At 46.9% G+C, this 25812-nt stretch overlaps 1 protein-coding gene across 1 annotated transcript in view; it reads right to left on the bottom strand.

Moving 5' to 3' along the window:
* Nucleotides 1-25812, bottom strand: part of ACSF2 (acyl-CoA synthetase family member 2) — a 1184899-nt gene that overhangs the window by 757179 nt on the left and 401908 nt on the right. The window lies entirely within an intron of this gene.

The following is a 25812-nucleotide window of genomic DNA, read 5'->3' as shown; positions in this document are numbered from 1 at the left end:
CGACATAATGACGGGCGCATCTCCCGTCGCGGCTGCGGCCGCAGCGGGATAATGCATCCCGCTAATGTTGTGTGGGACGGGGGGCCCTGGCTGGGCCCCGGCTCAGCCCCACTTTCTGGAGACTGCCGGGGCCCGGCCCTGGCAGGCCCCGGCCCACTTAAAGCACTGATGATGTATCCCTGTAGTGATGACAATCTCTTGGAAGTGATCCCCGAAGGAATATGAAGATGAAAGTTGGTGATGTCACAAGATGCAAGCATGACGTGCCAAGAAGAGTGGCTGAAGAAGAGAATGCATATACCTTATTGAATCTGATGACCAAGTAAAGAAATCAAGTAACTTTCATATGCGGAATGAAGATTGCACGTGTGAAGAACACTGCCGAAAATGCTAGCTGTTTTATAACTGTACAGATGCAGCAACGCAAGTAGACTAAGTAATCTTAAAGGCTAGCTATACGTAGTGACTAGACTGCAGGCAGTTAAGGGACTTGTGACAATTAAAAAGAAAATGCGAAACTGACTGGCGCCTTTGCCCCTCACATGAAAACAAAAAGAAGCTAGTGTCCAGTGCAGCACACTATAAAAAAGAAATCTGCCAGGCAATAAGAAACTCCTACAATGAACGGATAGCGAAGTTCAACTCTAGTATGAAAGAATTATTCTCAATCCTAAAAGAGCTAGAGTCCCCTATCTCTCCTCCCAATATCTGCATTAAAGACAAGAATTGGTGGACAGACATACAACAAGCACTAACCAATAAAATTAACACCCTCCAAACTAAAATAAAAAACAAGAAAGACTCTCTGAACTTATCTCAACCAACCAACCACCACCCTCCACCTAATGCAAATATCTCCGATCCAAATACCACATTCTGCTTCACTAAAACAACAATCCTCGAGGTGGAAAAAAACTATCCTCTCTCTTAAACCGTCTAACTGTAAAGGCGACATCTGCCCAGCGTATATCATAAAAGAGGCTGCAAGAGACCTCTCCCCTTTCATCTCCAAACTGATTAACGCCTCCTTTGCTTCCGGCACAGTCCCAGCTAATTTGAAACAATCCTGGGTACTTCTGCTTCTCAAGAAGCAAACCTTAGACCCACTTATCACTACCATTTACCACCCCATCACAACAGTACCATTTCTTCTCAAAATTTTGGATAAAATTGCATGTTTGCAGATCCAAAAACACCTCGATCAGCACAAACTCCTAGGGGTCCATCAATCAGGATTCCAACCATTACACGGGACGGAGACTGCACTGATAGACTTGAAGACACAGATCGATGAGCTGAGAGACCAAGGGAAAACTCTCAGCTGCATTTGACTTGGTCGATCATAAGGTCCTTTGTAGGCATCTTGGTACAGCAGCCCACTTCTCTATAGGTGCTGTTAAATGGATAGAATCCTTCCTTAGCAAAAGAACTAGCAGAGTCTTCTCACCCTCTGCAGCTGCGGCTCCCACCCCTATCATGTGTGGGGTCCCTCAGGATTCTTGTGTGTCCCCCACTCTCTACAATATATTCACCAAGCCACTGTTCGCTGATTTGGACCTTCTGGGTGTCACCTACACTAACTACGCAGATGACACTCAGATTCTCCTCCCACTTTCCGGGGATCATGGCAGGGACCTGGTGTTGGTGAATAGAGTCTATCTCATCATTCAGGCATGGATGGCCACACACGGCCTATGCCTGAATGATGACAAGACAGAGTTGATAATCCTTGGCTCCCCTTCCAACATCTCCAAACTAGGGCATGAATATGCCTATTTCATCATTGACGGTAATAATACCATCGTCTCCAAGGAGGTAAAAACTCTTGGTTTCTACCTGGATGCAACAATGTCCTTTACTAAACAACTAAACTCTCTGGCTTCTACCACAGCCTACACTTGTAAGCTGATTAGAGCAGGCAGGCCCTTCCTTTCCAACGACAGCTGCCTTACACTGGCCAGAGCACTAATTCTATCAAGATTAGACTACTGTAACGCTCTCTACAGTAGTGCAAATAAAACCATCATCCAAAAACTCCAAATACTACAAAACAATGCCATAAGAGCTGCACTAGGCATCAACAAAAGAGTGCATATCTCTGCTACCAGACGTCATCATAAATGGTTATCGACCCACAACAAAATACAACTAAAAATCGCCTCCTTGACACATAAAGCACTACACAATGTGGCACCGAGCTACCTAACTGACAGAATATCCAGAAGAACTTCCAGTAGACGTCCAGGACCATCAATACTAATTGCTTGTTAGTACCCAGATTCAAATTGTCTAAGATTGGCGGCACCACTTTCCCTGTGAAGGCCGCTAATCTTTGGAACTCCCTGCCACACCAGTTGAGAGTTGACCTCCCCTACTCTTTATTCAGAAAGAACCTCATTACTCACCTCAACCTGACTGAGAATTAGTTCTCCTCTGAAACATTGGTATCTTAGCCTGCTGCTAGATTGTACATTGTGTATAGCTTCAACTACCAAGATGTAAATTACTCCGCCTCTCTGTGTAACTTAGTCCTGTTTATTGTATTATATTGTATTATTTCATGTGTATGTTGACATTTCGTATATTGCCTGTATATTTGTAACATATGTACGCTTCGCATATCCGTCTGCGCCCTGCTACTCTTGGGTCTGGTGCGCCTTATAAGTGCAATAAACAAACAAGCAGGCGGTGCCACCATTATATAGAATCTGGACATCAGTGTTACAGATTTAGTAAGCTCAGACCCATGGAGAAAGAAGGATCGGAGGGCTGTGTCACAGCAAGAAAACAGCTGAAGATGGAGGAAAGGCCTGAAATAGCTGTCTGGCCTGGTGTCAAAGGATGGAGCGGCCAAGAACCAGTTATCTATCCTTAAAGAACAGTGAACGTGAGAAGCTGAATAAGCCCTTGTTAAGGTGCAAAGAAAGAACACTAGAAGTGGCAAGTTTATTAATTCAAGAAAATGAAATGCTGCAAAACAGGCTGAAATACGGTCTCCCGTCACGTGAGTCAAGGATAGATATAGGATTTGGGCATGCAGACCTGAACTATGATAAAAGTGTCCCTATACTCCCTTTTATTCTCAGGAGTGAGGATACTTTGCAAGGACAAGTTCAAAGACTATCTGAATGGCAAACGGCATGAGAGATGTTGGGCTAATTGAGAACGGAGACACGGTCAAGTCCACCCACTGACACCTGGGGTACCAGCTTATGTGCTACTAGTGAGCCGAATGTTCCAGAAGGGTACAAGCATGCCAACCAAATGAAGAGGGCCATATAACGAAGGGCCTTAACATTTGAGAGCCAATAATATACTGTGTACTTAATAACTGTTGAAGATGACTTGCACTAGGGGTGGGCATAAGTTGTCCACCTGCCTGTAGAGACCCAATCACAATCAGTTCCTATATAGAAAGTATACTTAGATGTTCCCCTTAAGCCAACCACAACCCTCGCAGGTTTTTCTTAGTTTGCCACGTAGTATGACATGACCTATGATGAGTTTTTGCTATAAAAGTATAATTATTTATGAAATGCGTTGAGACTTATGCTGTGCGACGTCTGCTGATGTCCGTTGTAACTCTCTGTTTTAGACAATTGAAAATAAAACGGTTGGATGAGACTTTTTGCCAACTTCCTGAGTCAGTCTTATTATTTGGTGTAAGAATTATTCTGCATCCCATCCCAAGTATGAAATGTTACTGATTTAAGAACCCCCCCCCGGGTTCATTTCTGAAGAGGTAAGTTGGGCAAAGGCATCCCTGCTGACATAGAGCAACCCCCTCCAAAAGGTTCAAGTCCACCCAGAGAGTGTTGGTGATACCCAGATCCAAGCCCAACACTAAAGAAGTGGTGACCTCCTTCCAAATGTCCATGTACACCATTACGTTTCCTGTGATATTGGGAACACTACCTTAGAGGTGGTCTTTTCATCACCTTCTCCATAGGGATTCCTGTCAATATCAATAATCAGGGATGGGGACCATAGTGAGGGAGGAGAGTTGAAGAATTGGCTTGAATATGATCAGAGCAGAATGGATAAGAGGTTGATTTTGAGGATAACATTCTTCATGGACTCCTTTATGGAATCTAAAACTAGCATCTGGGACTTTTGTTCTAAATGCATGCTGGCAGAAAATATCTAGCCAAATTGCAATGGTTTTAACATACACATGATCTGTGATTTTAGGGGGGTCCTACAGCACCCTTAAACCTGGGACCTTTAGTCCACCTCCCCATCTTTGGCTAACCTCTCCCTCCTGTGTTTTATTTTTTGTTTAGATTTTGCTGCTAAAATACATTTTTGGGTACAAGGGTCTTTCTCTTTTTGGGGTAGTTACCTTTTTGGTTTATGGACTGTCATATAATGGGATCCACAAAGAGATGTGATGAACTCCACTGCTTAACTCAGAGGACTTGTAATGGGAAGATCATTGTGGGTGGGTGCTTCCCATAGCCAGTGGGTAATGGCCCAGTGTGACAGGAGCGTACCCTGTTCGCCCTCAGTACCCATCCCAAGGCAGAGGACAGTCACATGCAGCAAACATAATGGAGACCGCTCCCATATTTAGATACTTGGACGGGAACGGAGTCAGGTATACAAGGTGTCCCAATGTCCTCAAACAGAAGCTCTTTGTGTATTTACAGAGTAGAGGGAATCTCAGATACTTTGCCTTTAAAAGAGCGGAGCACTAGGACCAAAGGAAAACACGTAGCAAAGCATAAACTGCGGTAGTGGGCACCCACTTAGACATTGGAATGATACCACATTTCCCTGCAGATCTCACACAGTAGGCCTCATCACGAGTTTGGCCTGAGCCCTTAAATGCGGCAGTAGCGGTATTGCCGCCGCATTTAAGGAAAGGGCTGGCCAAATCACGTGTTGGGTGGAAAATGGCATATATACTGCCAGCTTTTTGCTGGAGGTAAAAAAATGACAATTTTCAGGCCATTTTCGGCGCTATTACCGCTATTACCGTTCCCTATGGACCCAATAGGAAACGGGTATTCACCGCCCATCGCAACTCATAATCCGGCGCAAATTGCGCTGACCGAGTGGGGTAGCCCTATTAGTGTTGGGCGGTATCCAGGCGGTGTTACTGCTGGGATACCGCCCAACTCATGATGAGGCCCTGTGAGTCCATCAGCACTGTGCTGTGTTCATTTTCCAGCAACATACAGCCAGAGATCCCAAGCAAGGAACCTGCGCCAAATTTAAAAAAGGCTTGTATTTTGCTCACCTGCATCTAATTCTCTGGCAGAGCATGAGCACCAACTCTTTGTTTTTCAGACAATAAGAACGATATAGCCAGGCCAGAGCCAGAGCATCCCCACAGTTGAGGAAAGGACATTCAAATTAGAAGATTTGTTCTTTCAAGGCTTGCTCTCGTCCCAGAAGCCCGAATCAAACACAGATGAACTAATTGAAAGGAGCCAATCACAAGCTCTCACACATTTACCTCAATAGGAACATACTCTCACAGGACGGGGTGGAGGGGTAAAAGGGCTATATAAGCACAATGTTCCAGACAGGCGGTATGGATGTTTGGAGATGGAGCTAGCAGCAAGTTGGAGAGTGAAGCCGAAGTTTGGCTGAAGTGTTGAGTGAGGATCCAAGAGTTTTATAGTTTTGACTCAGACACAAGGGTTTTATAGTTTTGGTTGAAGACTTTTTTTTAAAATAAAAGGGGGTTGGAAAATGACTCTTTCCCTGCACAAGAGGTGCTTCCCTGTCTAAAACCAAAACTAAGAATCTTTCAGTGGTCAGGATGTCCAAAACAAAACATCCTGTATCTAAAGTTCTATTCTGAATCTCACATTGTAACAAAACAACTCTAAAGTGGAAATGTCTTTGGCCTTGAATGATGTATAAATATTCAAAAAGGAAGTGCGTAATTCCAAAAAAAAGGTTCCAGAAGGATAAATTCCTTGTTCCAGAGGGTGGCTCCTTTCCCCTGGATTTCTTTTCACTCTGGTTTCCATTCAGTGTTATCAGTCTCTTCAGCTACAACACGACTGGTGCACAAACAACCTGACTCTTGGACTTTGACGTGTTGGGATACCTGATGTACTCCCCTGCCAGCTTTCTTTTATCCTTTAATATATTTTCTCTGCCTTTCCTGATGTGCTCTGATCAGGATTTGCTTTTGTCCATTTATTCTTACAATTTTGCAATTTGCTCATTTCCATGCCTAATCTGCTTTCCTGTCAGGGCTTTCTTGTGAAGACACATGTTCACAATTCGCATCCATCTGGTATACTCTCCTGCCCGGGATTTTCTCTTATGAACACTCTTGCACTTTAATTTGCCTGGTATACTCTCCTGCCAGGGCTTTTATTACGTATGCACTTTCATGCACCTTCAAAAACACCTTCAAATTGCCCGGTATGCTCTCCTGCCAGGGCTTTCTTATGTGGGCTCTGCGCATATTTCCACTGTTCAAAGTCTCTTACATTAGCTTCTTCTGGTATATCTGCATGTATACTATTCTGCAAGGACTTCTTTCATATGTGTATTGCATACACTCACACAGTTGTAAGTCTCTAATTCTGATTACTGTTCTCCTTTAATAGGAAATTCACTAGCACGTTTTCTTTCAAGAGCTTTCTTATTCATAAATGTGATTTAGCATGTGTGCCAATATGTCCCAGATTCCCTTTTGTAGATTCACTGGGTCTTCCTGGCATATTTAGTCCCTCCCGTAGTAAGACGGTAGCAAGCGGTCAGCGTCCTGCTCATTGTGATGCTGGAAATGCATTGGAGGGACAGAGCCTCCATGTCCTTGTCCTATACCCCCTTATCTTGTGTTGTGTTATTTTCTTCACAGGAGTCCAGTGGGACCCATGGCAGTACAGCTCTTTCTTCTTTTTGTTCATGGTGAGCCGAGACACTTGGGATACCCTTATGGCACCCATTGGTGGGGGCACAACCCTGTACCCCTAGTGTATGTGTTTGGGCACCTGTGTGTTGCCCACAGAGCAGGGCATGGGCTGGTGGCAGCTCCATGCTGAATGTGACCGGTGCGCTGAATATCCTCAATTTTAGGATACCCATTCCCTGCCATAGGTATTTGTGGATTCCTGATAGAAGACACGATGGCCCCTGTGCCACTTGACTTCTATTGCCTGTTATCTTGTTTTACCTAAGTCCTGGGAAGCCCTGACTCTGTCCCTTCTGCTGATTGGCTGTTGGGTGGAAACGCCATATATGGTATTGTGGGGAAGTCCATGCCAGATCGGCTGGAGCATTTCCAGTGACTGTATGTTGTGGGTACACCCTTGGGGTGGGACCTGTGTGAAAAGAGTGTGTGTCCAATATGCATTCTAGGTCATGGGTGTCTGGTTTTTATGTGTAACAGACAATGAATGAGACTGCCCTGCCTGAAACTGACATGAATGCAGTGTGGTGTGCAGAAAGGCTGGGAGCTTGCCCCAATCCACATTCCTTGTTATGGGTGTCTGGGTGAAAGTAAATAGCCTGAATGCCTGAGCCTGATTGGCTGCCTGCCTGCATGAATGCCCTGCTGTTTGATTGGCTGACTGAGCCTGGCTCAGTCAGAGTGAATGAGGGACAGAGGAGTATCTCTGGGGACTTCTCACCTGCCTGCATGAATGCCCTGCTGTTTGATTGGCTGACTGAGCCTGGCTCAGTCAGAGTGAATGAGGGACAGAGGAGTATCTCTGGGGACTTCTCACCTACCAATTTGTTCAGAAGCTGAAGTTGAAACATGAAGTTCATTCTATCCCAGCTGTAAGAAGACGACTTGTTGCTGCATTTCCTTTGACGAAATCTAAAAGCTGTCAAATCTGTCGAAGACTGATCTGAGAGAGGACCTGGCTAGGAGAACTCTTCCCGAGGCACCCTGGAAGCCAGTTCTGTGAGTCTGATGTCAGGAGTAGGGGTCTGCCGAGAATCTTGAGGAAAGCGCCGGGATATTGAGGCCATCAAAGTACTTTGCCGTCGACCGGGGGGTTTGGAAGATTTTCCGTGACCGCTGGAAGACAGACTTGTCGTGGCGCCCAGAAGCGGGGAATAGCTTGACGCCGTGCTGCTTGACAACCGGAGCCGCAAAAGCTCCACCTTTGCCTAAGAAAATTTGACAGACGGCTCTCTTGCCATCACCGTCGACCACTTTGTCCCGCTGGAGAAAGTCGAGGTTGCCGGCTACTGAGGAAAGTCCGTCAGTGGGTTTCCCACCACCAGAAGCCAACAAAGACGTCCCGAGTACACTGACGAAGTAAATATCAGAAGTGCACCCCGTGGTCGAGTCCCGATCGCCGAAGCTATACCGAGGTACGTGCTGCGGCTGCAGCACCGACAGGCCAGAGGACCGCCAAAGCGACTCCCGACACCTGACGCCCGCTGCTGGGCCTACATCCATCACCAAGCCTTCTTTGCAGCACCAAACACTTTTCATCGAGGTGTACCGCATGCCTAATCTTCCCAGGACGTCCATGATCAATCATCGAAGAGCACCGCAATGGTCGAAGCTGCAACATCGACAACAGTGTTCCCTTTTCTCGTTGAGGATCTCCTGCTTTAAAGGGAGTTCACTCTTGAGGGCATCGTCGATGAAACGTCAAAGAAACTCTTCCAAACCAGGTACATTGGGGTGGTTGAACGTTTTGACCAGGAAGCAAGACTTATTTAAACATTCATAGACTGGGCTTGGCAATACTTTTATTACAAGTTTCCCAGGTGGGGGAACCTCACTCAGAAGTGTATCTTAGTAGCTAAAGAAAGAATTATGCCATTGTTTACCTAACCTGCCTTCCTTCCTTATGATCTATGCTGTTACACCTTGCTGCATGCTTTGTATGTCATCATAACTGTCAGCAGTTGATGCAATTTAAAGGAATCCAAAGCTAAGTGTGGTACCACATAGACATTGTATATATTTGACATATTAGAATTACCAAATTCAAAGTACAAAGTGTGTTATTGATGTATGTATATACCTTGAACCTTATTTTTATACAAAGAACTGTGGTAGCACATTACATAGTGTGTGGACATTCCTTTGTGGGGGTTTGGGAACTCACTGTACTGAACCAGCCTGCAACACCGCCTGAGAGTTTAAGCCATAGTTACTCATCGATACTACCATATAGAGAATCTTGGCTGGGGTGCTCTGCGCTTCTACTCTGCCAGATGGGGAGCAGGTGCAAGTGGATCTAGGTCACCTGGCCTAAGCCCCGCCCATCTGGTGCCTTCCTGCTTGCCGCTCTTTTCCACCACTTAGCAAGCCCCGCCCACCTGGTGCCTTCCTGCTTGCCGCTCTGTTTCCCTACCTAAGGAGCCCTCCAGCCTCTTTTCCTTTGCAGATGGGGAGCAGGTGCAAGTGGATCTAGGTCACCTGGCCTAAGCCCGACCTACCTGGTGCTTTCCTGCCTGCCGCTCTTTTTCACCACTTAGCAAGCCCCGCCCACCTGGTGCCTTCCTGCTTCCTGCTCTTTTTCACCACTTAGCAAGCCACGCCCACCTGGTGCCTTCCTGCTAGCCGCTCTGTTTCCCTACCAAAGGAGCCCTCCGGCTTCTTTTCCTTTGCAGATGGGGAGCAGGTGCAAGTGGATCTAGGTCACCTAGCCTAAGCCGCGCCCACCTGGTGCCTTCCTGCCTGCTGCTCCTTTTCACCCCTTAGCAAGCCCAGCCCACCTGGTGCCTTCCTTCCCCATCACCGTCTTGTGGCCAATGCTGGATTTGACTTTTATGGACTTCATTCATTCACGGTGCGTCATTCTTGCTCAACTCTAATGCTGGACTTCCTTTGCATCTTGTACTCATGGTGGCACTGAATCATGCTGTTCCCATCTTCATCTTGTATCCTGGCTTGCAACATTATGTGTTACTACTGACTTCTGCAATTGTATTCGCTCTCCACTCTTGCTTCTCCACTCTTTTTGACTGCTTACTCTCTTTTCTCTCCTCCTTTCCCTTCTCCCTTTTCCTAACTCCTCCCCTTACTTTCTTCTATGCACTTAATCTATCAGAATTGTCCCTGGACCGAATATGATAGCAAGCTCGTCTGTTTCCTCCACCCTCCCATTACTGTTTTTTTCCTCCCCACCACCTCTCCAGCACTATCTGAAATGTCGTCAGGCCTAGTATGATAGTCACTTGTTTTGTCCTCCCCTCCCTTTCTGCACCCCTCTCCCTCACCTTTTGTTTTTCTCCGGCTCTACCAGAAATGTCGTCAGGCCTAGTACGGTAGTCGCCTGTCTGTTTCCATTTCCTTCCGACTCTCCCCCGCCCTTCCTTATCTATGTCTTAGCTCTTGCACTATCTGAAATGTCGTCAGGCCAAGTACGATAGTTAATTTCACATCCTTACTGTTCATGGCCTGTAAGAATGTGGTTGTATTTTCCCTTGTTCCCTCCCTGGCCTTGAAGCGCTTTGAAACACATTGTGTATAGGCGCTATATGAATAAACAATCATATCATATCATATAGAGGGCAGCAGTACAGATACCCATTCCAGTCTTTACACTCATCACTTTTGTTTCTCGGCCTCTCTGCTCTTCGGGCTCTCCGGTGTCTTCCCCAGCTTTGGTAAGGTGGAGGCTGCCCCCTAACACCTGCAAATGCCCAGAAGTCTTCTCTCGGCTTCTGGCGTCCCTGCAGCATGTTCTGTCTCATTGCAAGCGTCCCTTCATCTTCTTGATGAGACAGTTGGCTCCACAGAACACCTCCTAGCCCCTTTGTACTCTGCCTCCAGCTGCCTCCACTGTTTACATTTTCCGGCTGTGGGTAAGCGCTCATAACAACTATAACGTGGCTTATGCTCTTGGCCTTGGGTGATATGTATTACTCGATCCCTCTTCGTCATCCCAGTATTCTTGTGTTTATGGTAATGGAAGCCCATTGTCGACAACTGGGATATTCTCCTGCCATGCTTTCTGTTTGCCTACAGGCAGGTGGCACAAAATGGAGTAGAATTTAGCCCCTTTGAGCTGTTTGGACACCCTGTACGAGGTCCCTTCAGTCTAGTGGAAGAGGGAAGGGAGAGCAAACCCTCATCCTCTAGCCGAGGGTACAGTGATTTAGCTACGTCGGTGGGGGTATGAAACAACCCCTTGTGTCAAGATTCAACAGGAGGACTCCCGGGTGGGCTATACCTCCGTTCCCAAGCACCAGTCAGAGAGAAAATACAGACTCCCCAAACAGTTAATGGGGCCACAAGTGGGAAATGGAACTGCAGCAGCAGATCCCCAGCAACTAAAGAAGAACAAAAGGGGACAAGGTTACCCCCACTCTCTGCACATGGTATTAAGTGATAGTGAGTTAAGTGAATCGATCTACTTAGTGGGAACACCAGCTGTAGAAAAAGCAATGAAGTGCCCTCCTTTGGAAGGAGGGGAGCGTTGAGGGCCGTCCACAGTTCCTTGGTGGACTCAATCCCTGGAGATGATAGCAACAGCAAGAGTTCAAATTCAATATTCCAAGTGGGATAACAGTTACAATTGCAATATCCAGGTAAAAATCCCAAATATACCAAAACACAAAAAAAGCTCAATGTGTCTAAAGCTCTAGGAAAGAATTCCACAATGCCAAAACAAAGGGTAATCTAAGCCAAAATCCAAGAGAGCAGAAGCTGAGGTAATAAAAAAAGAAACTTGGAAAGTCAAAGCACTAAAACTCCAAAAGCAAAGGGTAATCCAAGAGAATCCAGTAGAGCACAGCCAGGGGGTCGAAATCACAAAAAGCAGATGTAACCAGATGGACGAAGTAACACGCCACTCGCAGGAACGTTGAGAAGACAATACTGCAAGGCTTTTATAATGTGCTTCCTGGTTGGGTCATGTGACAGGAGCAGCGTGACGTCCCCACGCTCTTGTGTCGAGGAGGCGCCATGGCAACCTCCAAGCATGTAGGGAATGCCATGCTGGGAGGCGGAGGCAAAACCTATTGCCGCGGGTAAGTGGAGCGGGAGTCCCACAGCAACCCTGTAGAGGTTGCGGGTGCCGTAACGAGGAGGAAGAGGAACCCCCAGCCTTTAGCGAGCCTAAGGGAGAAGTGCAATTCCAGTGCCGGGGGGCCAGTGAGATCATGACAACAGGATGTGAAGGATTGAGACATCCTCACCACACAAAAGCACGCAAGAGACTTTCTAGCTCTCACCAGGTACTACCGGTCGTTCATCAAGGGGTATGGGACCATTGCCATGCCCAAGAATTATGTAACTTCCAAGAAGATGCTGAAGAAGGTAACTTGGACCCCAGCCTGTGAAACCTCCTTTCAGGATTTAAAGGATGGATTGTGCAGAGCCCCAGTGCCAGACTATGGTCAGAAGTTCATTATCCATACAGACTTCTGTGATTTTGGGATTGGAGCAGTGTTCGCGCAGCTGAACTCTGAACAGCTAGAGCAACCTGTTGCCTACATTAGAAGGCAATTGACCAAAAGGGAAAGTGTTAAGACGGATTTCTGAACTCTGTCCTGGTGGCGCAGAAGTTCAGAAGGCCAACCTAATTACTTGGAACAGGGTAACCTCTGGACGAGCCAGACCAATCAAGGTAGCGATCGCGGCGGTCAAGACTAGGTCTCAAGAGGGGTGAGGGTGACTGAAAGCCCGCAATGAGCACACAAAGCAAGATCACTTACAAACTACTCCAAACAGTTGTTATATTAAAAATATATACACATTTATTTCAAGGCCTTTAAAACAATGACCGTAGCGAGAAAATCACAATATAACGATAGTAAACCAACACATACCATATCAACACAATATATATACAAATACAACAAGTCTCAAGCGTTATATGCACGAAATGTGCAGTCCACCTAAAAGGGAGGGAAAACAGGCAGTGCGCAATAATGCTTAGACCCAGTTCGCCTTCAGAGGCACCTAACTAGATGGAAGTCCGAGCCCTGCGAAGAGTGGAGCCTTGTGCTCAAAAGTACCTGCACGCGCTGGTGCCAACGGGCAAAAGGAGAAGCTCTTCGAGGGAAATCAGGCAGTTCAGTTTAGTGCACAAAAGAAGAAGAACAAGTTCCGCGACTCAAGCGCAGCCTCCACAGTGGGCAGAAGCAGAGCGCGAGTACGGAAAAGGGTGCTGTTTGACACAGCAGGGAAAAGCAATGGGCTCCTGCAGGAGGGCGACCAGTTCCTAGCTATGCTACTCACCGGTCCCCGATGCAAGCAGACCCAGGCTTCTCCACATCAGTTTCAGCAGCTGGCAGGTTCAGAAGAGCAGGGAACGCCTCGTCGTCGTGTTGAGTAAAAAGACGTCCCAATCAAAGAAACCCGCACAGTTTGTTACCACAGCAGGGCAACGGAGCGGCCGTGTGTATCTGAGCCAAATGTACACTACTCACTTCAGACCTGGGAACGCCAAGTGTACGAAGCGTGTGAGAGTGACAAGGACTCGAAATACTACACAACCTGCCGGCGGTTACAGAGCAAGACTCCCGTGTAAGATGGTCAGTCAGCTGGATGGCCCAGAGACGCTTCCGAAGGCTTACTGGCAGGAGATGGTGAAGATGCCGAGAATAGCTGTTCCCGCTATTCCAAGGGTCGGAGTACCAGTACAGGCCTTCTGGTTCGATCAAAGGTGAAAAGGGTTTCACGAGGTGACAGCAGTGCAGAGGAGAAGTCCTTCAGCGGGTCACCAGCGATTCCCCGGTCCAGCCTCTTGGTTGCAGGATACTTGGCTCCTGTATTCCTTCGTTCGTGAGAACTCAGGAGATCGACATGGTAGTGGTGTTTCCAGCCCCCTCTTATCCACGGTTCCCTTCGCGCCAAAACGGAGGGGACCCAATGGGAGATCCGCTCATCAACACTCACACCATTCGTGGACCAATCACGGACCACGGTGGTCCCAGGCATTCACACCACCCTAGACTCTCTGGCACCCAGGATGTGTATTGGGACCAGACATCCCAGCCCACATCCTGGAGGCACACACAAGACATGTAGAAGCCCGCGAAAGCATCCGTGTTTCGCGGGAAAGTACATGCCCAAATAAGGAAGGCCCCGGGTCGGCTCGACCTGGGGAAGGTGAAGGGAGCAAGACGGTCAGCGGACAGGACAAAGGAGCCTCGTGGTCTGGCCATTTTGGGAGCCAGGCCACCATTTTGGGTTAAGGGCGAGAAACGCGCTTAGAACGCCAACAGGAGCTCAAAACACAAGAAACGATCGCTGCCACCATTCCCGTCCCTGAATCACTTGCACCGATCAGATACAATCCTAAACGAGTATCTAGGGCCTGTAGAAGGCTAGAGACCAAAGAGAGCTGTAACTTAGCTTACAGTGCCCTCTTGTGTCATGTTGCACGAAAGCCGCAACATGATAAAAGAAACTACGGGAAACAGCGTTCCCCGGTACTGACTGTCTTAAGGGCATGTCAGTTTCCCCGTAAGAAAGGAGCGAAAGCCCAGAGGAGTGCGGCAGAAGGCTGCACTTCTCTTGCAAAGTCGAGAACAAGGTGAAAAACAACAGCAAAAAGTTTAGGGATTGCCACATGGAAGGAAAATTACCTACAATTATGAAATCTTTCCTAACAGAAAGGATCTGGGATGTCATTGAAAAGAGAGACTTACGCATTTATGTAGGCCGTAAAGAAGTTGAAACCCTACATCGTTGGGTCACAGTTTATGATCCAGACAGACCTCCTACCTCTTCGATGGTTAATGGCCATGCAAGGGGAGAACCATAAGCTTCTGCATTACGTCATATCCATACAGGGATTAGATATGGACATCTAGCACAAGCCAGGCTCCCAGCATGGAAATGCAAATGGCCCCAGCTTGTACCTTCGCCTTGATGAACCAGATCCTCAGTAGGGTGGTGGTTCACATATTGAGGCTGGGGTGGCATGTGAGGAATCCGACCATCCACACGGCGGGTGTGCTCTTTCCTAGGCTTTTAAAATATTTTTTAAAGAAATTGAATGATGGGAGATAAACCTCAGAAAATATGTGGGGCTAATCTGCACACATTTTCATATGCTGATCGCACAACAAACACATAGATCCGTCTGGGTGGACACAGCCTACAAGCGCCGCCCCCCGCCTCATCCCATTTTGTTGCAATGGGACAGCCAGGAGTACAGGAAAGCATCTCAAGAGGAGGAGGGCAAAATCCTCCTCCGGCCATGGCAAGCTTAATTAACTATCAAAGGTTCCATGGATTCGTCTTACCCATTGTCAGTCCTGCTGGTGGTAGTGCATACTGATGAGAGCTAATTGAAGCAGGCCTGCGAGAGGCCTGGTTGGAGAGCTGACAAAGGGCAGGAAACCACAAGACCTTTTTGATATGCATCTGTGTCAACCTAAAGTCAGCTCCCACCCCTCAGTATCAAGGACAGTGAAGTGTCATGTCTGGTGCATGTGTTTACAATAGGCAACCCCTGCAAAGGGACCCCCATTCAGACGGTAGGGTATATGTGATTTGATGGAGACAGAAAGTCTGTTCTCTCTACAACTTCAAGGGAGACCTGCCTTTAATCAGGAACCACCGAAAGTTCAATCAACCAGCGAGACCCTTTGATCCATAACAAACAGGAAGATGGGTGGGACTTAGTAGTACATGTTTCCACCCCTTTACCTTTTCTGTTGCAAATCACTCTGGTTATAACCTCACACATAATAGAAGATTGTTGTTGGGGACCCAGAATTGGTTCATTAGGGAAGGTTTAGTTTACACCAATCACTGGGCCCCATTTGGCTTTAAAAGAGGCTTGAGCCCCTCTTTTGGCAGATCATCTGAAGACTCTGCAAGGAGTAACAAGGGCTTATTTGGACCATGGCTGAAGGTACAGTCTACCTTACAGCTTCCACCAGTGAAGAAAGGCCAGGATTTCCATGAGGGAAGTAAGATCCCTCCCCTAAACAACTCCCAGGTAACAGATGGAGATACTCAATCCAGAGGACCCTCTAGCAGCTCCAGAACTCTGCAAGCAAGCTTCCTAGGTGGGAAGTGTTGAGGTGGTTTTGATTGCGAGGGGTGCCGAGACGTACTTTGTCGGCGTGGTTGCGTGTTGTGGTAACGGAAGGAGGTGTTGAGATTGACTTTGCTTCCTGTGCCCTGTATTCTGCTTGCATGAGGTGTATACAAGGTGTGTTGTCATGTGTGGAATGTTATCTGAAGGATTGAAATGTTTGTGTGTGAATGGAGTTCCACCCAAGGCAGTTGAAAGATGCGAGCCTGGGTGGTGGGAGCCAGTGGGTTCCTGTCTGTACTTTCTAATCTCCTAATGTACCTGTTGAGATCTCATAACTAAGTTACCTGAATAAAGTAACCCGATGAATACCAGCAGACTGGCAGCGTATCTTTTTAGCGTAATTCCTGAAATCCTGTCATAACAGGAAGTGCCAGAGAATCTCTGAATCAAATGTCGGACAAGTCCGTTGCCTGCAACACTCTCCTCAGCTTTGGGCAACCCGCCTTAAAGGACGACAAGCCCAGCGAAGAAGCTAGGAGGAGTGCACCGACAAGCATTGAGGCATTCAAGCCCCTTTTACTGCAAGCGACTGCACCCCTGATTGTTGTCACACCGCAGTCGCTCACGCTGTCCAAGATGACTCGACCAGTGCTTCAGACCTGCCAACCAGCACGGAGACAAGGATTCCTGACCCTGAGCCGCAGTGTATGCCCAGCCTCGCTCGCCAAACTGCCTGCCGCCTGATACCCGCAGCTGTCTCCCATCTTGAACTCTGTAGCTGAAGCTGCAAAGCGCCTTGAAACTAATTGGACTCTGTGAAGCCTCAAGAGCTTCTACAAGCACAAGGTACATTTAGGTTCTGTCCCCCTGGTCCTTCTCCGAAGGCCCCTAGTGACATTTTATGAACCATTGGTCCCTTTGTGCCAGTGGTATTCAAACTGTGGGTCGCGACCCCCTAGGGGTCCGCGGGTGCATCCCAGGGGGGCCCTGAGAGCTCAGCATGAAAAAAGATATTTTTTCTTTTTTTTTTTTTTTTTTTTTTTAGATTGGAAGAAATGGGCAGGGGTGGCCCACATGGGCGGGCTGAAGCATGAAACTGTCTCAGGCAACAATGAAAAAGTGGCCCACAGTTGTAAATGGATATTCATTCCTTTAGTCACAGACTGGGCCTCATTACTACTATGGCGGACCAGTAACAACGGTGCTGGTAAGCTACCGGCACCGTTGCTACCGTTCCGCCATAGTAAGAGTTGTGCTCGTGGGTGCTTGACAGCCCCCGCCAGGTCTGACCTCAGCTCGTCGGATGCACCAGCACCGTTATTAACGGTGCCGGTGCATCCGAGCTCCCCCTTCCCATTTGAGCCATATGGGGCTCAAATGGGAATGGGGATCTACCGGCACCTTCGAAAGGGCAATTATCATGTCCGCCTAACTCGGCATGACCTAGTAATTGCCCATTCGCGGGTGCCAGACCCGGATGCAACTCCAGTGGCAGCCGTGCCGGTTTTACCGGCACAGCTACCGCCAGAGTAGTTATGAAGCCCACTGTTTCAATAGTACCCAAAGGGGTGCTTTGTGTTAAAATGTAAGTAAATTGTGATATATTCAGCAACAATGGTCAACATTACTAACTGCATAGTGGCCCCTCACCCATTATGGAGGAGCTAAGGAGCCAGCCCAGTGAAACAGTGAGCACTCCCTCAGCTGCTTTATCCAGCTAATGGAGTGCTCCTGGGCTGGCTGAACTGTCAAAGGGAAACACTGTTTCCCTTTGACAGTTCAGTTTAGTTCCCCAGCCGCACATGCTCACTGAGCCATGCAAGTGCTGGGGCGTTTTGCTTCGCCAGCATTGCATAGCTCATTGGAAATACTGGCTGGGGCACTGCATGTCTGTATGTCCGAGGGGGAGCTCCTGCGCCTCCTCGCACATACGGACAGAGCAGCTGGAGCAGCACCCACACACAGGCCAATGCAGAAGGTACGTTTATGTTCATTGTTTTTATTTTAACATGTGTATGGATGCGTTATGAGTGAGTGTATGGTGATGGATGCTCATGTGAATGATAGAGTGATTGCTGTATGAATGTGCAGCGCCTTGCATATACACATAATCATGTTCATTGTGTTAGGACCAGTGGGGCCCAGGGGACAGGGATGGTATCTTTTTACCGGACATCTATCATTCAAAACCCTCTGCCTTGTCCACAAGGCTTTCTGGGGCCTCGGTCCAAAATACCTTCAGCTATTCCTCCGCAAATACCTCCCCTCTCGAGCTCTTCACTCCTCTACCTCCAACTCCCTCAGGGTCAGTCGTTTATCAAAGAAACGAGCTGGGGGTAGATCTCCGTCTTCGGCTGGGGCCTCCCTCTGGAACAGCGCCCTGCCACTCTAAAACTTGAGGAGAACCATCTTTCTTCCTGCACTTATCAGACCTACCCTGTCTGCTGCCTTAAACGTAGCACTTGCAAATTGCTGGCTGCACTACCACTGTTTGTTGCCTTTATTATTTATTTATTGTTATTTATCTGTTTCTCCTCTGCTTCGCACTTTCCACTTCTCCCCCCTTCCATGCACTTTTCCCCTCACTCTTGCGCGTTCTCAATGTCACTGGGCCTAGTAAGATCGCTGTTTTATTCTCCTCTGTTCCCCTCCCTTGCCTTGTCACGCTCTGAAACACTTGTGTACGAGCGCGATAGAAATAAAATATCAATGCCTGCCCCCTGGACTCCCAGCAACAATTGCAAACTGTTTGGCTATTTACCCATTTTTTGTTAAAAGTATGCTCTACAATGCAACATTTTAACCTATTATTTAAAAAATAATTCACAGGGGGAAACCCCCCCGAACCTCCCCTTAATGCCCCTCCACTTAAAAAAGATTCACCAGCCGCCACTGGCCCTCAGACTGTGTTGGGAACGGGATGGGGGAACCGAGGGACTATGGTGGGAGCACAATGGGCGGGAACCATGGGATAGTGATGGGAGCAGAGTGGGGAGAGCCCTGGGTGTGTGATGGGGTGGGGAGAGACCAGCGACTGGGTAGGAGTGGGATGAGGGAGCCCAGCGACTCTGATGGGAGCAGGTGACGGCGCGCAATATATACTGTCCATTTGGCATTTCTGGGGGGTCCCGACCTGCCCAAATTTTGCTCAGGGGGGCCCTGGCCAAAAAAGTTTGAAGACCACTGCTTTGTGCTGAAACTAAGTATCCTTGAACTATTGTGATTCATTAATTTACCGACTACCCACCTGTTAGTAACCAGATTGCATCCCCTTTCCTCCTTGAAACTGTCTGTCATCTGCATTCATTTACAGGGTGGGTTGTATTTTGTAGTGTGCTATAACCTTCTGTTCTGATAATATTAAAGTAGATGTTTGTATACAACTTTGACTGGACAGTCCCTTTGATCATTGGGTAATAATTGTATTTTCGCTGTGTTGTAACTAACTGACGATGCACAACCTTGTGGAGACAAGTCTGCCCTTCCGTCCACGTTACCAAAATAGGACAAGGAGGTTTATAATGTGCTTGTGTTTCCAATCTGTTCGGATCCCTTCTGGTGTACTAGAGGTGTGGGGCAGATTGATGGTTTAGAAACAGATATTCATCCCCGGACCACTGGTGCCCCGGAAGTTTATTTGTCACACCATCCAATGAGAAAAAAAGGGGCAGGGCTTGCAACAAAAACACAGACCTAGAGAAAACCCAGCCAAATCACAAACACATTTCTGAATACAGAAACATGAAACCCATAGCCCTATGACCAAACCATGGTGCAGAGTGTGGGAGTTTGGAGGCAGCAGAGGTAAACGGAAGGGGAGGGGGGTTGAGGTGAGGAAGGGATCACTTTAAAGGTGGCCAAATAAGAGGTGGTGACTGGGACAGAGGAGCAGGAGGCACATTGGAGGTGAGAACAAAGAGTGGTTTTGGAAGAGGTAAAGAACATCAGAAGGCCGTTGCAGAAACCTAGCCATCGGAAATTGGAGAAAAAGAAACCCGATGGCTGGAGAGAGAAAGGCCTCAGAAGTTGAAGAGGGAAAAGACCCATAAGTTGGGGAGGGAAAAGACCCAGAAGTTGGGGAAGGAAAAGACCCAGAAGGTGGGGAGGGAAAAGACCCAGAAGGTGGGGAGGGAAAAGACCCCAAGAGGGTGGAGAAGGAAAGGCTTCAGAGGTTGAAGACAGTGAGATTCAGGCGGTTAGAAAGAGGGGATCCCAAGAGGCTGTGAAAGGAACAGAACAGGGAGAACCCCTTGACAACAAGGAGGTGGAAGATAAGCAGGAGGGGTAAACAACCGAGAGGGGAGAAAGGAGGGATTATTCCACAAACAGAAGGAGTTAGAGGATAGAAGAGGAGACAGAACACCACCACTCTGGAATGAGTATAGCAAGAATGGAGGAGGAAGAAGGAAGGAATAGTAGAGACTGAAGAAGGATATGGCCAGAGGTGAAGACTGGACAGGGAGAGAGAGAGAGGGGAGGTGTCCTAACTCTGGCAGTGCAATGCGTGAGGGCAGGATCGGACTGGCCTATAGGGCAACAGGTCCATGGCCGAACCAAAACACAAAATGCTGGTGTGGGACAGTTTTCTGGGTCCAAGTGGGCCAGTTTCTGGCCAATTTGGACCAGTTTGATGAGTTAATTCACTCTGTGGCTAGTAGTTTTGACCAGTGTTGCTGAATAAATATTCTTTAAAATGCACAATTTGTACCACACTTTATCAGAAAGCTCCGCCTTTGTTACTATTCAAACAGTCTGTCACAAAAGGAATGAATAGCCATATGCTATGGTGGGCCACTTTTTCATTGGTGCCAGAGACAATTTTTGTCCCAGTTTGATCCTGGAGAAGGAACCCTTTCTCTGTTAGTCATGTGGCTAGGTTGGTGGCACCTTTTCCTTTATGCAATATGGCTTCAACCTCATTGAAATCATTTTACCAGGCCTGGTCCTTTTTGACACACTCCTGCATTCATGAAATGGAGTTAGTTTGTTTTTTGCCTGGAAGACCAAAGGGGGCTCACTGTGTCTTGTCCACCTGTGTGTATGGAAGGAAGTGATCATATTTGGTTTTCAGGGTGCTTCTATTCCAGGACTGGGGACTACAGCCAGCTTGATTGGCATATGCAGTTGCTTCTCTGGGTAGTGTGGATTCCCATACTTTGTGAGTGTGAGTCGTTCTTGAGTGCTTGGGTGCCTGTGCTTCGAGTGATGGTTAGTCATTGGCTGACCACCTCTGTTTGAATGTTGCATGGTGTGTGATTAGGTGCTATGTTCACTCACTGCCTCCCAAGGGTGATAGAAGCAGAGCACCCTTACCCACTCAAAGTGTCTAATGCTGGAACACTGAATCTGCACTCCTAAATGAGTAAATTTTGCACCAGAACCTTTGACGCTCCACTGAATCCCAACGGTAAAGCTCTGCCTCTCCAGATGACCAGAAAGAACGGACTACAGTGCTTCTTCCCCCTTATCTGGTGGGGACAACAGTGTCAACTCTCCTGCTGGAAGGACTCACCGACCAGAAGCTCCTGACTGTGCCCGACTCACTGAATGTAGAAGGAGGAAGCTAAATTGTGAGCCAGAGGATGACAGAATAACCCTACATCAATGAGTACCACTGACAGCAGCTTCTTAGTCTTTCGATTTTTCTGTCTTGGAACTTCAACCTGGGGATGAATCTTTAATAATCACTCTTCCCAAAGGTCTTAGAAGGGCAGGGGGGACCTTTCTGCACCAGTGTGTTTTCCTTAGAAACTCTCTGTGGTCGCCAAAAACAATGTGCACAGAGAATGTTCCTCGAAAACGCAAGGCCGCCTTCTGCAGAACCGCTTCCTGGTCCCCAGGGTATTTGCTCTCCTGACTCTCTGGCCCTGCTGGATAGCCTTTTTTCAGATGGATCTCCATCTCAATCTCTCCTTTTCCACTCAAAGGATCTTCTGTGGCCTAGATTTCACTGGACCTACAGAAAGTGCTAGTTCAGAAATTTTTTCCAATGGTCATTTCTTTACAAAAAAGTATTTCCATAACCACAAAACCTGTTGCCCTTCACCTCTTTATGAACTCTTTAGTGTCCTAAACAGGAAAAACAAATTACTTGCCTGTAAAAGAATATTCTCCTCTAGGAAAGATGCTTCACTGAATTGGAGAACTCTTCAAATCTCGCTACTTACACGCTACAGTGTTACATGTTTGTTTTGTAAAGTTTACTGACCAGTTTGTTTTTACACAAAGAACATACTTTTATTTAAAAAAAAGATAGTATGTGGACAATCTCTCATTGAGTTTGTGAAAAGCAGGCAATGTACCTGTTGTGGGGGGACTCAGCACTCACCAGTGCCCACGCATACCATGAAACACAGAGCCACCATCATGTTCAACCTTTCTTTATTCCTCCTACCTCTTGACTGCCGTTTCCCTTCCCTTGCTCCTCCCCTTCCTCCTGCCTCCCGCTCCCTCCCATAGTCCTGGGCTTCCTTCTTAAAGGGGCTCTGTCCTTTTTCCACTTACAACACCTGTTAACCCGCCTCTCACCTTCTCAGAGTTAAGCTTGGGCTTCTTTGTCATTCTACCAATCGACTGCCTGGGATTTAAGTAAATCCTCGGTACCTAATGAAGGAAACCATTTCTAAAGACCCTGACTAGCGGGCTTAAGGAAAATCTCCGCAACACTCGCCTATTCTTAGTCCAAGGAGAAGCCTTCCTACTATTTTTTTCTGCAACCAGTTTCCATCCCGAGGAGAACCCATCCTGTTACTTGTTTAGACAGAACCCTTTACTTTTTGTTACTTACAAATAAAACATCTTTAAATAGTAGCCTTGCTTTATGAGTCTCCTCGATCTCCACTTGGCTTCATAACAATAGAACTATGAATGGCAGATGAGACTACCATAAAATCTGATATAATGTAAATTGGTCCTAGGCTGAAGACTAAAAGAGTCCTATTTTCAGGAAAGTGCCGACTAAATTGGGCAAATGATTAGCTAAGTATTAAATTGCCAATAAACCCTTTGATTCAAATGTGGCTAGCCAGATTGGCTGTGATTGCAATTTACGGTGGGGTGCTCATGGATAAGGGCATGCAGGGGCTTTGGCAATTAAAACACTCTTGGAAGTATACTTTTGGGTTTCATCTCAATTGAAATACCTTCTTGAAGTGTTTTTGTATGTGGTTGTGAATCCCTGAAAAACATTTATCCTATTTTGCATTCTATATCTGGAGATGGTTAAGAAATGTTTATGTCCAATATTCAGATATTGTGGTTTTACACAATGGAATTCTGCAGTAATAATTAAGGAACAACCACGATTAATTTAGCTATTTTTGACTATGAAAATAAGCCAAATCTAGGCTGACAAAAGGGGAAAATAGCTGGTATATTAAATACAAAATTCTGTATTTGTTATAATAGTGTTCATGAGACGTTAAAAAAATAGTTATATTGTATTGTGTTATTAAAAAATGTTTGGATGCAACAATCCAGTGATACAGCTCTCCTGTGTCATGTCTGTATATAGTTAAACCCAGCTTTTATTCTGTGTTCAGTATTCTACTGGAATGAGGGGAGAGAGAAGGTGAAGAGAAAACCCATAGGTGAGAAGGAGAGGAGAGGAGAGGGAAGGCGTAAGCAGCGGGCGGTGTAGCTGGGGGCTCAATTCTAAAGAACCCGTTTCTGGCGACAACCAATATACTTCTGATAGAACTCCAATCAGCGTAGATGGTGCTCCCTGTGATAAATAGGTTTACATATCTACAGTAAAAGCTTTGTTATCTGGAATCTCTGGGAGCCCAATAATTGTGGGTAAGTAAATATGCCAGATAAATTAATGTCTGCTACCAGGTAACCTAATGTAATTTATTCAGATGGCAGAGATCCAGTTAACAGAGTAAAAACACTAGATAACACATTTTTATGACTTTGTACTCTGTTTACCAGCAATGTATCATCAAAACATGAGATTATCCACCAGGTGTTATTTTTACTGGGGAAGTTCTATTACCGACAATAATAGAGGCCAGATATTAGGATTCTAGGGAGATTTAAGTACCAGATAACAAAGAATTCACTGTGCATTCGAATGCATTTTATTTTTGTCACCTTTTTAACTCTTACCACCTGCAAAAACGGAAGAAATAAAACAAGTTGACAGAACTGGATACATTATTTTTAACACACTTTATGGCTTGCCTGTTAGTGTACAGTGACTGCTTTTTACAGAGTAAAATGGCATATGAACATGCCAAGGTATGTAATATTCAATTTTCTAATGTGTAATTTATTTTGCAAGCCTGGTTATATGGAAAAATTAATTTCGAATTTGGCTGTGACGAACTCCTTATGTTACATGCCATTTACAAAACAATAGCACATGCAATATCACCTGAAATCTAGCAGTAGGCAATGCATACTGTTGGTTGTCTCCATGACCATCAGTCTGGCTTCAGAGCTGCCAGAAGCACGGAAACTGCTCTCTGGAACATCCGTGTAGACCTGCTCTCCAACCTTGATTCCAACACCCCCTGTGTCCTCATCTTACTTGATCTCTCTTCTGCCTTTGACACGGTCAAACATGCCATCCTGCTCAACCGTCTCTGTGATAACCTGGGTATCACCGATCAGGCCCTGGCTTGGTTGGCTTCTTTCCTCTCCGATCGACCCTCCCAGTTCCAACTTGAGTCCTTCCTCTCCTCTATCTCCATCTCCTCCTGTGGTGTTCCCCAGGGGTCTAACCTCTCTCCCTGGCTGTTCAACCAATACCTGGCACTTTGTGCCCACCACAACGCTGCTCTCTGCCTAAACTTTCAGTACTATGCAGATGACACAACTCATTTTCAGGCTCCCTTCCACCACCTCTTCTCCTTCTCTCATATCTGCCTGTCTGTCTGCTATCCAGGAGTGGTGTGCCGCCAATGATCTCTACCTTAATGCCAGTAAGACAGAGATTCTCTTCATCGGGACACCTGCTCCCTCCTTTCCTGTCACTCTCTGGCCGGCCTCTCTTGGCCCTCTTCCTGCTCCCACCTGTGAGGCTAAAAACTTCAGCGTCATCTTCGACTCCACACTTTCCTTCTCTCCTCACATCTCTGACATCACTAAGAAGTCACACTACCAGCTGCACCTTGTCAGAGGTATTCTTCCTTTCCTCTACGTCCCCCAGAAACTCACTGCAAGACTTGTCCTTGGCCTCAAGCCCAGGGATATTATCTCTCCAGGACTGAAAGCTATGCACTGGCTCCCAGTGGTGGCGAGGATTAAGTTCAAAACCCTCTGCATTGTCCACAAAGCCTTCTGGGGCCTCAATACCTTCAACACTCTCTTCCTAAATATCTTCCTTCTGGAGCTCTTCGCTCATCCGCCTCCAACTCCCTCAGGGTCAGTCGCTTCTCCAAGCAACAAGTTGGTGGTCGATCTCTTTCTTCTGCTGAGGCCTCCCTCTGGGACAGCCTCCCTGCCTCTCTGAAACTTGAGGAGAACCATCTCTGGTTCCGGAAGCACCTCAAGACCTTTCTCTTTGCTTCTGCTTTCTCTCCTCCTCTCCCCTGCTGATCTCCTGGCTCAAACTGAAACTGCACTGGTTACCCTCTGATCTCGGGCCCAGGTCCCCTCGCTGCCAGTTGCACATCTGCACTGCCCCCCGTGGCAACCCTTGCACTCGGGTACTATCTACCAAAAGACATCCCACCCGATATTACATCCTAGCTACTAGGAAAAAATATCACTCAATGTACAACATGCTGTGTATTTGAGAATAGCACTACCAATATTGTCGGTCACATGCCAAGACAATCATCCCAATATAAGCTACCGTCTTATCACAATATCACATCACCTACCACAGGACAATACCATAATATTGTATGGAATCTGCCAAAAGACAATAACTGCACATTGCATGCTATCAAGCAACAGAAAAAAAAATAATAACACA

This window comes from Ambystoma mexicanum, chromosome 3q (assembly GCF_040938575.1).
Source record: "Ambystoma mexicanum isolate Mex_15411 chromosome 3q, UKY_AmexF1_1, whole genome shotgun sequence".
NCBI lineage: Eukaryota > Metazoa > Chordata > Amphibia > Caudata > Ambystomatidae > Ambystoma > Ambystoma mexicanum.
Note: the sequence above shows the minus strand (reverse complement) of the source record. Positions and strands in the feature narration are given on the sequence as shown.